The 12,812-nt window shown below is 40.5% G+C and overlaps 7 non-coding genes across 7 annotated transcripts; all 7 read right to left on the bottom strand.

The window, feature by feature from the left end:
* Positions 1-1,706: 1,706 nt before the first annotated feature.
* On the bottom strand, positions 1,707-1,779 carry TRNAF-GAA (transfer RNA phenylalanine (anticodon GAA)). Its single transcript has one exon. It is a non-coding gene; the product is annotated as a tRNA-Phe (tRNA).
* An 898-nt stretch (positions 1,780-2,677) lies between these two features.
* TRNAL-CAG (transfer RNA leucine (anticodon CAG)) lies at positions 2,678-2,760 on the bottom strand. Its single transcript has one exon. It is a non-coding gene; the product is annotated as a tRNA-Leu (tRNA).
* Positions 2,761-3,438: 678 nt separating this feature from the next.
* Positions 3,439-3,511, bottom strand: TRNAF-GAA (transfer RNA phenylalanine (anticodon GAA)). Its single transcript has one exon. It is a non-coding gene; the product is annotated as a tRNA-Phe (tRNA).
* Positions 3,512-4,410: 899 nt separating this feature from the next.
* TRNAL-CAG (transfer RNA leucine (anticodon CAG)) lies at positions 4,411-4,493 on the bottom strand. The gene has a single exon. It is a non-coding gene; the product is annotated as a tRNA-Leu (tRNA).
* A 676-nt stretch (positions 4,494-5,169) lies between these two features.
* On the bottom strand, positions 5,170-5,242 carry TRNAF-GAA (transfer RNA phenylalanine (anticodon GAA)). Its single transcript has one exon. It is a non-coding gene; the product is annotated as a tRNA-Phe (tRNA).
* An 898-nt stretch (positions 5,243-6,140) lies between these two features.
* Positions 6,141-6,223, bottom strand: TRNAL-CAG (transfer RNA leucine (anticodon CAG)). Its single transcript has one exon. It is a non-coding gene; the product is annotated as a tRNA-Leu (tRNA).
* Positions 6,224-6,902: 679 nt separating this feature from the next.
* Positions 6,903-6,975, bottom strand: TRNAF-GAA (transfer RNA phenylalanine (anticodon GAA)). Its single transcript has one exon. It is a non-coding gene; the product is annotated as a tRNA-Phe (tRNA).
* Between the last annotated feature and the right edge of the window lie 5,837 nt (positions 6,976-12,812).

Genomic DNA, 12,812 nt, shown 5'->3' with positions numbered 1-12,812 from the left:
GATCTTTAGATCTTCAGTCTAACGCTCTCCCAACTGAGCTATTTCGGCCAAACTCAAACAACTTTAAGAGTGTTTGACACTCGGCAAATGTCAAGCGAAACCCCTCAAAATGTATATTTTTATTTTTGCTTTGACTAGTTTTTGCAGCATGATTTCTATTTGAAACTCCTGCCATTTTGTTGTACATGTTTAATAACTTTCATTAACTCTTTGTGAATGAGTAGAAAAAAAATGCAATTTTCACAGATTTTTTTACATTTCCAATTTGACTCTATTCATCATGTTCATTCTAACCCTGTGTTTATGAGACAGGTGATGGTTGCACATAAAACACAATGTGCATGCATAATGTTACATCAAGTTTTATTTGATATTAGATGCAAATAATTGGAGCAAAAAAGGAGACAAAAATTTAGAGAAAATATTTTAATGATTGTTAACTTTCAATGTGAAAACGTTTGTCCCAAAATGTGCTGAAACTTAGATGTCAGTATCGCATGCGCATTTCAGACTTTTTAATCTATGATTACCTACTTTTTCAGCTTTTGTTTATTAAGTACTGTTATGGTCTATTGAGGAATGAGGTAAACAAATATGAAATTAGACTTACCTGCAATTCAGTTTATAGAAATCTCCCAGAACAGCCCCATAGGATGTGGAATCTCCGACCTAATAGGGAAAGAGAACACAAAGAGGTGAAATAATCCTCCCCATTCACCGCCCATAGTATTTTTATGGTGCCAAGACAGCTAACATATGCACATAAAACCTATTTCACAATCCTAGAGTTCCGTTTATAGATGACAATTTCAGATTCACCCCAAAAACTCCCAGGTAGTCATAACTTTGGGATCAGGTTTTTTAAGGCCCATTGCTAAGTTTGGTTTGAGCCCCATCTAATCAATAACTGAAGGGAATCTGTATAGTTTCATGAAACGAAAAGGTGATGTCAGAAGTGGGATTTGAACCCACGCCTCCAAGAGAGACTGCGACCTGAACGCAGCGCCTTAGACCGCTCGGTCATCCTGACTTCTTGTGGATTTTGTACCTTAACCAACTTGTCGCAACACACAAAAACATTAATAAATAGCATTTTTCATGTGTGTACTTTTTGTCAGCATTAATTTTCAAACCTCCTTTTATTTTGTTAGGATGTTAGAAATGTTAGATTTCTCACAAAATGCGGTGATGCATCATATTTCTTCAGAAACTACCATTTGGCCACACAGCAGGGCTTTGAAAATAAGAGCACCATTCGGGTTTTGGAATGCAGATTTTGCAAGAATAGTTTGCGATAAAATTTTCAGAGTACCAAACATACCAAAAACAGCAGAAACCCCCCCAAAGTGACCCCATTTTAGAAATTACTTCTCACAATGAATCCATATACACCACAGCATTTCATAGTCAAACATACATGGCTGAAATCATTCAGCTAGTGTCTGATACATGATGCCTGTATCAGCTATCCGGTTCCCATTAAATCCTCTTACAGCTTAGTGAAATGGAAATAAACAAAATAGAGGAAAAATTAAAAAAAATAATAATTTGCTCAAAAGGAAAAGCTCCCATTTCTCATCTTTTCAACATTTTATTTTCTGTAGATAGTTAAGATTTTTAGGCCTTTTTTCATTTTCTTTCAGTCATCAGCCCATGTGCTTTGTTCATTTTCTCCTTAAAATGTAAACAGTGAAGAAAAATTATGTTGCCGAAACCCGGGATCGAACCAGGGACCTTTAGATCTTCAGTCTAACGCTCTCCCAACTGACCTATTTTGGCCAAACACAAACAACTTTAGGAGTGTTTGACACTCGGCAAATGTCAAGCGAAACCCCTGAAAATGTATATTTTTATTTTTGCTTTGACTAGTTTTTGCAGCATGATTTCTATTTGAAACTCCTGCCATTTTGTTGTACATGTTTAATAACTTTCATTAACTCTTTGTGAATGAGTAGAAAAAAAATGCAATTTTGACAGATTTTTTTACATTTCCAATTTGACTCTATTCATCATGTTCATTCTAACCCTGTGTTTATGAGACAGGTGATGGTTGCACATAAAACACAATGTGCATGCATAATGTTACATCAAGTTTTATTTGACATTAGATGCAAATAATTGGAGCAAAAAAGGAGACAAAAATTTAGAGAAAATATTTTAATGATTGTTAACTTTCAATGTGAAAACGTTTGTCCCAAAATGTGCTGAAACTTAGATGTCAGTATCGCATGCGCATTTCAGACTTTTAATCTATGATTACCTACTTTTTCAGCTTTTGTTTATTAAGTACTGTTATGGTCTATTGAGGAATGAGGTAAACAAATATGAAATTAGACTTACCTGCAATTCAGTTTATAGAAATCTCCCAGAACAGCCCCATAGGATGTGGAATCTCCGACCTAATAGGGAAAGAGAACACAAAGAGGTGAAATAATCCTCCCCATTCACCGCCCATAGTATTTTTATGGTGCCAAGACAGCTAACATATGCACATAAAACCTATTTCACAATCCTAGAGTTCCGTTTATAGATGACAATTTCAGATTCACCCCAAAAACTCCCAGGTAGTCATAACTTTGGGATCAGGTTTTTTAAGGCCCATTGCTAAGTTTGGTTTGAGCCCCATCTAATCAATAACTGAAGGGAATCTGTATAGTTTCCTGAAACGAAAAGGTGATGTCAGAAGTGGGATTTGAACCCACGCCTCCAAGAGAGACTGCGACCTGAACGCAGCGCCTTAGACCGCTCGGCCATCCTGACTTCTTGTGGATTTTGTACCTTAACCAACTTGTCGCAACACACAAAAACATTAATAAATAGCATTTTTCATGTGTGTACTTTTTGTCAGCATTAATTTTCAAACCTCCTTTTATTTTGTTAGGATGTTAGAAATGTTAGATTTCTCACAAAATGCGGTGATGCATCATATTTCTTCAGAAACTACCATTTGGCCACACAGCAGGGCTTTGAAAATAAGAGCACCATTCGGGTTTTGGAATGCAGATTTTGCAAGAATAGTTTGCGGTAAAATTTTCAGAGTACCAAACATACCAAAAACAGCAGAAACCCCCCCCCAAAGTGACCCCATTTTAGAAATTACTTCTCACAATGAATCCATATACACCACAGCATTTCATAGTCAAACATACATGGCTGAAATCATTCAGCTAGTGTCTGATACATGATGCCTGTATCAGCTATCCGGTTCCCATTAAATCCTCTTACAGCTTAGTGAAATGGAAATAAACAAAATAGAGGAAAAATTAAAAAAAATAATAATTTGCTCAAAAGGAAAAGCTCCCATTTCTCATCTTTTCAACATTTTATTTTCTGTAGATAGTTAAGATTTTTAGGCCTTTTTTCATTTTCTTTCAGTCATCAGCCCATGTGCTTTGTTCATTTTCTCCTTAAAATGTAAACAGTGAAGAAAAATTATGTTGCCGAAACCCGGGATCGAACCAGGGACCTTTAGATCTTCAGTCTAACGCTCTCCCAACTGAGCTATTTCGGCCAAACACAAACAACTTTAAGAGTGTTTGACACTCGGCAAATGTCAAGCGAAACCCCTGAAAATGTATATTTTTATTTTTGCTTTGACTAGTTTTTGCAGCATGATTTCTATTTGAAACTCCTGCCATTTTGTTGTACATGTTTAATAACTTTCATTAACTCTTTGTGAATGAGTAGAAAAAAAATGCAATTTTGACAGATTTTTTTACATTTCCAATTTGACTCTATTCATCATGTTCATTCTAACCCTGTGTTTATGAGACAGGTGATGGTTGCACATAAAACACAATGTGCATGCATAATGTTACATCAAGTTTTATTTGATATTAGATGCAAATAATTGGAGCAAAAAAGGAGACAAAAATTTAGAGAAAATATTTTAATGATTGTTAACTTTCAATGTGAAAACGTTTGTCCCAAAATGTGCTGAAACTTAGATGTCAGTATCGCATGCGCATTTCAGACTTTTTAATCTATGATTACCTACTTTTTCAGCTTTTGTTTATTAAGTACTGTTATGGTCTATTGAGGAATGAGGTAAACAAATATGAAATTAGACTTACCTGCAATTCAGTTTATAGAAATCTCCCAGAACAGCCCCATAGGATGTGGAATCTCCGACCTAATAGGGAAAGAGAACACAAAGAGGTGAAATAATCCTCCCCATTCACCGCCCATAGTATTTTTATGGTGCCAAGACAGCTAACATATGCACATAAAACCTATTTCACAATCCTAGAGTTCCGTTTATAGATGACAATTTCAGATTCACCCCAAAAACTCCCAGGTAGTCATAACTTTGGGATCAGGTTTTTTAAGGCCCATTGCTAAGTTTGGTTTGAGCCCCATCTAATCAATAACTGAAGGGAATCTGTATAGTTTCATGAAACGAAAAGGTGATGTCAGAAGTGGGATTTGAACCCACGCCTCCAAGAGAGACTGCGACCTGAACGCAGCGCCTTAGACCGCTCGGCCATCCTGACTTCTTGTGGATTTTGTACCTTAACCAACTTGTCGCAACACACAAAAACATTAATAAATAGCATTTTTCATGTGTGTACTTTTTGTCAGCATTAATTTTCAAACCTCCTTTTATTTTGTTAGGATGTTAGAAATGTTAGATTTCTCACAAAATGCGGTGATGCATCATATTTCTTCAGAAACTACCATTTGGCCACACAGCAGGGCTTTGAAAATAAGAGCACCATTCGGGTTTTGGAATGCAGATTTTGCAAGAATAGTTTGCGGTAAAATTTTCAGAGTACCAAACATACCAAAAACAGCAGAAACCCCCCCAAAGTGACCCCATTTTAGAAATTACTTCTCACAATGAATCCATATACACCACAGCATTTCATAGTCAAACATACATGGCTGAAATCATTCAGCTAGTGTCTGATACATGATGCCTGTATCAGCTATCCGGTTCCCATTAAATCCTCTTACAGCTTAGTGAAATGGAAATAAACAAAATAGAGGAAAAATTAAAAAAAATAATAATTTGCTCAAAAGGAAAAGCTCCCATTTCTCATCTTGTCAACATTTTATTTTCTGTAGATAGTTAAGATTTTTAGGCCTTTTTTCATTTTCTTTCAGTCATCAGCCCATGTGCTTTGTTCATTTTCTCCTTAAAATGTAAACAGTGAAGAAAAATTATGTTGCCGAAACCCGGGATCGAACCAGGGACCTTTAGATCTTCAGTCTAACGCTCTCCCAACTGACCTATTTTGGCCAAACACAAACAACTTTAGGAGTGTTTGACACTCGGCAAATGTCAAGCGAAACCCCTGAAAATGTATATTTTTATTTTTGCTTTGACTAGTTTTTGCAGCATGATTTCTATTTGAAACTCCTGCCATTTTGTTGTACATGTTTAATAACTTTCATTAACTCTTTGTGAATGAGTAGAAAAAAAATGCAATTTTGACAGATTTTTTTACATTTCCAATTTGACTCTATTCATCATGTTCATTCTAACCCTGTGTTTATGAGACAGGTGATGGTTGCACATAAAACACAATGTGCATGCATAATGTTACATCAAGTTTTATTTGACATTAGATGCAAATAATTGGAGCAAAAAAGGAGACAAAAATTTAGAGAAAATATTTTAATGATTGTTAACTTTCAATGTGAAAACGTTTGTCCCAAAATGTGCTGAAACTTAGATGTCAGTATCGCATGCGCATTTCAGACTTTTAATCTATGATTACCTACTTTTTCAGCTTTTGTTTATTAAGTACTGTTATGGTCTATTGAGGAATGAGGTAAACAAATATGAAATTAGACTTACCTGCAATTCAGTTTATAGAAATCTCCCAGAACAGCCCCATAGGATGTGGAATCTCCGACCTAATAGGGAAAGAGAACACAAAGAGGTGAAATAATCCTCCCCATTCACCGCCCATAGTATTTTTATGGTGCCAAGACAGCTAACATATGCACATAAAACCTATTTCACAATCCTAGAGTTCCGTTTATAGATGACAATTTCAGATTCACCCCAAAAACTCCCAGGTAGTCATAACTTTGGGATCAGGTTTTTTAAGGCCCATTGCTAAGTTTGGTTTGAGCCCCATCTAATCAATAACTGAAGGGAATCTGTATAGTTTCCTGAAACGAAAAGGTGATGTCAGAAGTGGGATTTGAACCCACGCCTCCAAGAGAGACTGCGACCTGAACGCAGCGCCTTAGACCGCTCGGCCATCCTGACTTCTTGTGGATTTTGTACCTTAACCAACTTGTCGCAACACACAAAAACATTAATAAATAGCATTTTTCATGTGTGTACTTTTTGTCAGCATTAATTTTCAAACCTCCTTTTATTTTGTTAGGATGTTAGAAATGTTAGATTTCTCACAAAATGCGGTGATGCATCATATTTCTTCAGAAACTACCATTTGGCCACACAGCAGGGCTTTGAAAATAAGAGCACCATTCGGGTTTTGGAATGCAGATTTTGCAAGAATAGTTTGCGGTAAAATTTTCAGAGTACCAAACATACCAAAAACAGCAGAAACCCCCCCCCCAAAGTGACCCCATTTTAGAAATTACTTCTCACAATGAATCCATATACACCACAGCATTTCATAGTCAAACATACATGGCTGAAATCATTCAGCTAGTGTCTGATACATGATGCCTGTATCAGCTATCCGGTTCCCATTAAATCCTCTTACAGCTTAGTGAAATGGAAATAAACAAAATAGAGGAAAAATTAAAAAAAATAATAATTTGCTCAAAAGGAAAAGCTCCCATTTCTCATCTTGTCAACATTTTATTTTCTGTAGATAGTTAAGATTTTTAGGCCTTTTTTCATTTTCTTTCAGTCATCAGCCCATGTGCTTTGTTCATTTTCTCCTTAAAATGTAAACAGTGAAGAAAAATTATGTTGCCGAAACCCGGGATCGAACCAGGGACCTTTAGATCTTCAGTCTAACGCTCTCCCAACTGAGCTATTTCGGCCAAACACAAACAACTTTAGGAGTGTTTGACACTCGGCAAATGTCAAGCGAAACCCCTGAAAATGTATATTTTTATTTTTGCTTTGACTAGTTTTTGCAGCATGATTTCTATTTGAAACTCCTGCCATTTTGTTGTACATGTTTAATAACTTTCATTAACTCTTTGTGAATGAGTAGAAAAAAAATGCAATTTTGACAGATTTTTTTACATTTCCAATTTGACTCTATTCATCATGTTCATTCTAACCCTGTGTTTATGAGACAGGTGATGGTTGCACATAAAACACAATGTGCATGCATAATGTTACATCAAGTTTTATTTGATATTAGATGCAAATAATTGGAGCAAAAAAGGAGACAAAAATTTAGAGAAAATATTTTAATGATTGTTAACTTTCAATGTGAAAACGTTTGTCCCAAAATGTGCTGAAACTTAGATGTCAGTATCGCATGCGCATTTCAGACTTTTAATCTATGATTACCTACTTTTTCAGCTTTTGTTTATTAAGTACTGTTATGGTCTATTGAGGAATGAGGTAAACAAATATGAAATTAGACTTACCTGCAATTCAGTTTATAGAAATCTCCCAGAACAGCCCCATAGGATGTGGAATCTTCGACCTAATAGGGAAAGAGAACACAAAGAGGTGAAATAATTCTCCCCATTCACCGCCCATAGTATTTTTATGGTGCCAAGACAGCTAACATATGCACATAAAATCTATTTCACAATCCTAGAGTTCCGTTTATAGATGACAATTTCAGATTCACCCCAAAAACTCCCAGGTAGTCATAACTTTGGGATCAGGTTTTTTAAGGCCCATTGCTAAGTTTGGTTTGAGCCCCATCTAATCAATAACTGAATTGAATCTGTATAGTTTCATGAAACGAAAAGGTGATGTCAGAAGTGGGATTTGAACCCACGCCTCCAAGAGAGACCGCTCGGCCATCCTGACTTCTTGTGGATTTTGTACCTTAACCAACTTGTCGCAACACACAAAAACATTAATAAATAGCATTTTTCATGTGTGGACTTTTTGTCAGCATTAATTTTCAAACCTCCTTTTATTTTGTTAGGATGTTAGAAATGTTAGATTTCTCACAAAATGCGGTGATGCATCATATTTCTTCAGAAACTACCATTTGGCCACACAGCAGGGCTTTGAAAAAGAGAACACCATTCGGGTTTTGGAATGCAGATTTTGCAAGAATAGTTTGCGGTAAAATTTTCAGAGTACCAAACATACCAAAAACAGCAGAAAACCCCCCCCCCAAAGTGACCCCATTTTAGAAATTACTTCTCACAATGAATCCATATACACCACAGCATTTCATAGTCAAACATACATGGCTGAAATCATTCAGCTAGTGTCTGATACATGATGCCTGTATCAGCTATCCGGTTCCCATTAAATCCTCTTACAGCTTAGTGAAATGGAAATAAACAAAATAGAGGAAAAATTAAAAAAAATAATAATTTGCTCTAAAGGAAAAGCTCCCATTTCTCATCTTTTCAACATTTTATTTTCTGTAGATAGTTATTTCGGCCAAACACAAACAACTTTAGGAGTGTTTGACACTCGGCAAATGTCAAGCGAAACCCCTGAAAATGTATATTTTTATTTTTGCTTTGACTAGTTTTTGCAGCATGATTTCTATTTGAAACTCCTGCCATTTTGTTGTACATGTTTAATAACTTTCATTAACTCTTTGTGAATGAGTAGAAAAAAAATGCAATTTTGACAGATTTTTTTACATTTCCAATTTGACTCTATTCATCATTAGTGTTGAGCATTCCGATACCGCAAGTATCGGGTATCGGCCGATATTTGCGGTATCGGAATTCCGATACTGAATTCCGATACTTCCCGCGTATCGGATACCGGAATCGGAAGTTCCCAGAATTCAAATTGAACGCAGCAGCCAATGAGGAATGAATGAAAGTGTGGGCACATCCTGTTTAGCATGGTGGGCATGTAAGTACTGGCAAGGCTTGGATTGGCTGCTGAAATGATGTCACTCTGCACTATAAAAAAGCGCTGCCGCCATTTTGCGCTCACTCTGCTGTGATTTCAGTTAGGGACAGGACGCTGTGTTCTAACTGAGGGCCAGTTGAGCTTGCTAATTGCTTTATTTTCCTTTCCAAAGGCTAATTTAGCAAAACGCTGTGTGTTCTTCACTGTTCACCTTGCTCTTGCCTTGCAGCGCTGTTTTAACAGCGTTCTGCAAGGTCTCTGTGTGTGTGTGTGTGTGCAGCTCACTCTGTAGTCTGTGTGCAGCCATATACCCGGTTGTATTCAGCTCAGGGGGGGTTCACACTGCCTCACACAGTTGTTCTTTTTTGCTCTTAGTGCAGCCTGCTGCACATTTTTTCTCAAATTTCCTATTAGTGTTTTTCCACCAGTCTCCAGCTCTATTGTGGAAAAACACTACATAGGATAACCTAGAGGGGGGTTTTTGGGCCTTGCAGCGCCGTTTACGGCTGTCTGCACGGTCTCCGTGTGAGCCCAGCTCGCCCTGTAGTCTGTGTGCAGCCATAGCCGGTTGGATTCAGCTCAGGGTTCGTTACTGGCTCATACCTTGCGAAAAATTTTCCTTTTTTTTCAAATAGTGCAGCCTGTTTAAAATTTGAAAAAAAAATTCCTATTAGTGTCTTTCCACTCGTATCCAGCTAAATAGTGGAAAAACACTATATAGGATAACCTAGAGGAGGGTTTTTTGGCCTTGCAGCGCCGTTTACGGCTGTCTGCACGGTCTCCGTGTGAGCCCAGCTCGCCCTGTAGTCTGTGTGCAGCCATAGCCGGTTGGATTCAGCTCAGGGTTCGTTACTGGCTCATACCTTGAGAAAAATTTTCCTTTTTTTGAAATAGTGCAGCCTGTTTAAAATTTGAAAAAAAAAAAAATTCCTATTAGTGTCTTTCCACCAGTCTCCAGCTCAATTGTGGAAAAACACTACATAGGATAACCTAGAGGGTTTTTTTGGGGCCTTGCAGCGCCGTTTACGGCTGTCTGCACGGTCTCTGTGTGAGCGCAGCTCGCCCTGTAGTCTGTGTGCAGCCATAGCCGGTTGGATTCAGCTCAGGGTGCGTTACTGCCTCATACCTTGAAAAACAATTTCCTTTTTTTCAAATAGTGCAGCCAGTTTAAAATTTGAAAAAAAAAATTCCTATTAGTGTCTTTCCACTTGTATCCAGCTAAATAATGGAAAAACACTATATAGGATAACCTAGAGGAGGGTTTTTTGGCCTTGCAGCGCCGTTTACGGCTGTCTGCACGGTCTCCGTGTGATTTAAACTAGCTCTGTAGCCCAATCTGCACCAAAAAAAAGGTTAAGTTCACCAAACACAACTTAACACTTGTGTAGGCCACATTTGAAAAATAATAAAGTTTAGTCCACAATTTACAACATTAGTGTTTCTTACACCTGTTAGGAGGAGCATTACAGGAATAAGCACACTAAGGCCTTAGTACTTTTCTGCTTATCTTTATCTGTCAACCAAGATGAAGAGGGCAGGGAGTAAGGCACGTGGGCGTGGGCGCGGAGCAGGGAGAGGAGCAGGGAGAGGACGTGGTGATTCTGTGCCTGCTGCGGGCGCCGGTGACTCGTCGTCACTCAGTTTCAGCAGGGAACAGTCCTTCATGCGCAGCTTTGTCAGAGAGCGCCGTGCACCGCTGCTGCGTGAAGACCAAATTGAAGCCGTTGTCGGGTGGATGGCAGCTAACGCCTCGGCATCGACTTCAGTTAGTGCCACATCCTCTCAGGCACAGAGCACTGGAGAGCAGCCATCTGTCTCTTCACCACCTGCCAAATTGGCCAGGCAGTCAGAGAGCCCAGGACAGGAGCCGTTTCTACTTCTGTTCTCTGAATCTCTTGGCTTGGAAACAGGGGGCCAGCCAAGCAGCATTGGAGAAATGGAAGAAGAGGCAGTGTGCAGTGATGCCCAACACCTTTTTCTCTCTGACTCTGAAGAGGCAGGTGGGCCAGTGCCTCCGGTGACCACAGCGCAGTACGCATCTGATGATGAAACTCAGGTGCCGCTTTCTCGTGCGTACTGTGCTGCTGAGACTACCCAGGAGGAGCAGTTGGTGGCAGAGGGTAGTGGAGATGATGAGGTCCTTGACCCATCGTGGCGTGAGGAACAGGAAGGTGGTGGGAGCAGCTCAGAGGAAGAGCTTCCTCTTACGGGCCAAAGAGGGAGAGGGAGGGGGAAGACTGCGGAGCCTGTAGCCTCCACTTTGGCACCCGTTAGGAGCCTGTCTCTTTCCAAAGCCAAAAAGGGCGCTCCCAAGACTTGCAGTGCCTGGTCCTTTTTTGACACAGTTGCAGATGACATTTGTTTTGTCAAATGCAAGCTGTGTCATCATAAAGTAAAAAGAGGGAAAAATGTCAGCAACCTCAATACCACAAATATGTGGAAACATGTGCGGACCAGGCACGCGGTGGAGTTACAGAAACACACTGAAGATGTAGGCCAACCAACAGCGGCAGCTACCACCTCTTCAGCTCGTGTTGCCTCTTCCTCCAGCTCACGCACAGCTGGTTTGGCTTCCTCCCAGAGACCTTGTGTAATTCCACCCACAGCACCACCTTCCCAGTCATCCTCACACTCCCAGTCTACTCTACAGCCATCGGTAGTACAGGCATGGGAGAAAAGGCGGGCATTCTCGGCCAACCACCCCCGAGCACAGGCTCTGAATGCAGGCATTGCCAAACTGTTGTCCCTGGAAATGCTCTCGTTCAGGCTGGTGGAGACTGACAGCTTCCGTGACTTGATGGCATTGGCAGTCCCACAGTACAAGGTGCCCAGCCGCTTTTACTTCAGCAGGCAGGCTGTCCCTGCCCTGCACAGGCATGTTGAGGCAAACATAAAACATGCGCTACTGAACGCCGTCAGTAGCAAGGTCCACCTCACCACCGATGCGTGGACCAGTCAGCATGGACAGGGGCGATATGTTTCCCTCACTGCCCATTGGGTTAATGTTGTTGAGCCAGGTACAGATCGTGCGAGTGGCGCAGGACGTGTCCTGCCCACTCCAAGGATTGCAGGAATCCAGTCTGTACGCATCGACTCCTCCTCTTACACCAGTTCCTCTGATTCCTCTCTGCAGGATCCGTCACAGTCCACCCCCACATGGACCCGTGAACGTTTACCTATGACCGACATGAGCACAGCCGTGGCCAAACGTCAGCAGGCCGTCTTGAAACTAGTTTCATTGGGGCATCGAAGCCACACAGCGCAGGAGCTCTGGAATGCCATAAAGCAGGAGAGCGATGTGTGGTTACTGCCAGCGAATCTCCAGCCAGGCATGGTAGTGTGTGACAATGGCCGAAATCTGGTGGCAGCTTTGGCCCTTGGCAACCTCACTCACATCCCATGTCTGGCACATGTGCTCAATTTGGTTGTGCAGAGTTTTCTGAGGGACTATCCGGATCTTGATGCACTGCTGCACAAGGTCCGCCTAGAGTGTGCTCACTTGCGGCGTTCCAGCTTGGCCAGATCCCGCATTGCTGCTCTGCAGCGCCGATTCCGCCTTCCGGAACACCGCATCATATGTGACCTACCTACCCGGTGGAATTCCACGTTACATATGTTGGAGCGGTTGTGTGAGCAGCAGCAAGCAGTTATGGAGTACCAGCTGCATCAGGCGCAAAGAAGTCGCAGTCAGCGCCGATCAGACTTCACAACCACAGAGTGGGCCACTATGAAGGACATCTGCCAGGTTTTGCGTCCTTTTGATTATTCCACGCGGATGGCAAGTGCAGATGATGCACTAGTCAGCATGACTGTCCCCCTTATCTGCCTGCTTCAGCAAACTTTGCAAGGGTTAAGGGATGAT

The sequence above is a fragment of the Ranitomeya imitator genome, chromosome 10 (genome assembly GCF_032444005.1).
Source record: "Ranitomeya imitator isolate aRanImi1 chromosome 10, aRanImi1.pri, whole genome shotgun sequence".
In the NCBI taxonomy this organism is placed as follows: domain Eukaryota; kingdom Metazoa; phylum Chordata; class Amphibia; order Anura; family Dendrobatidae; genus Ranitomeya; species Ranitomeya imitator.
This window is presented reverse-complemented; position numbering and strand designations above follow the sequence as displayed.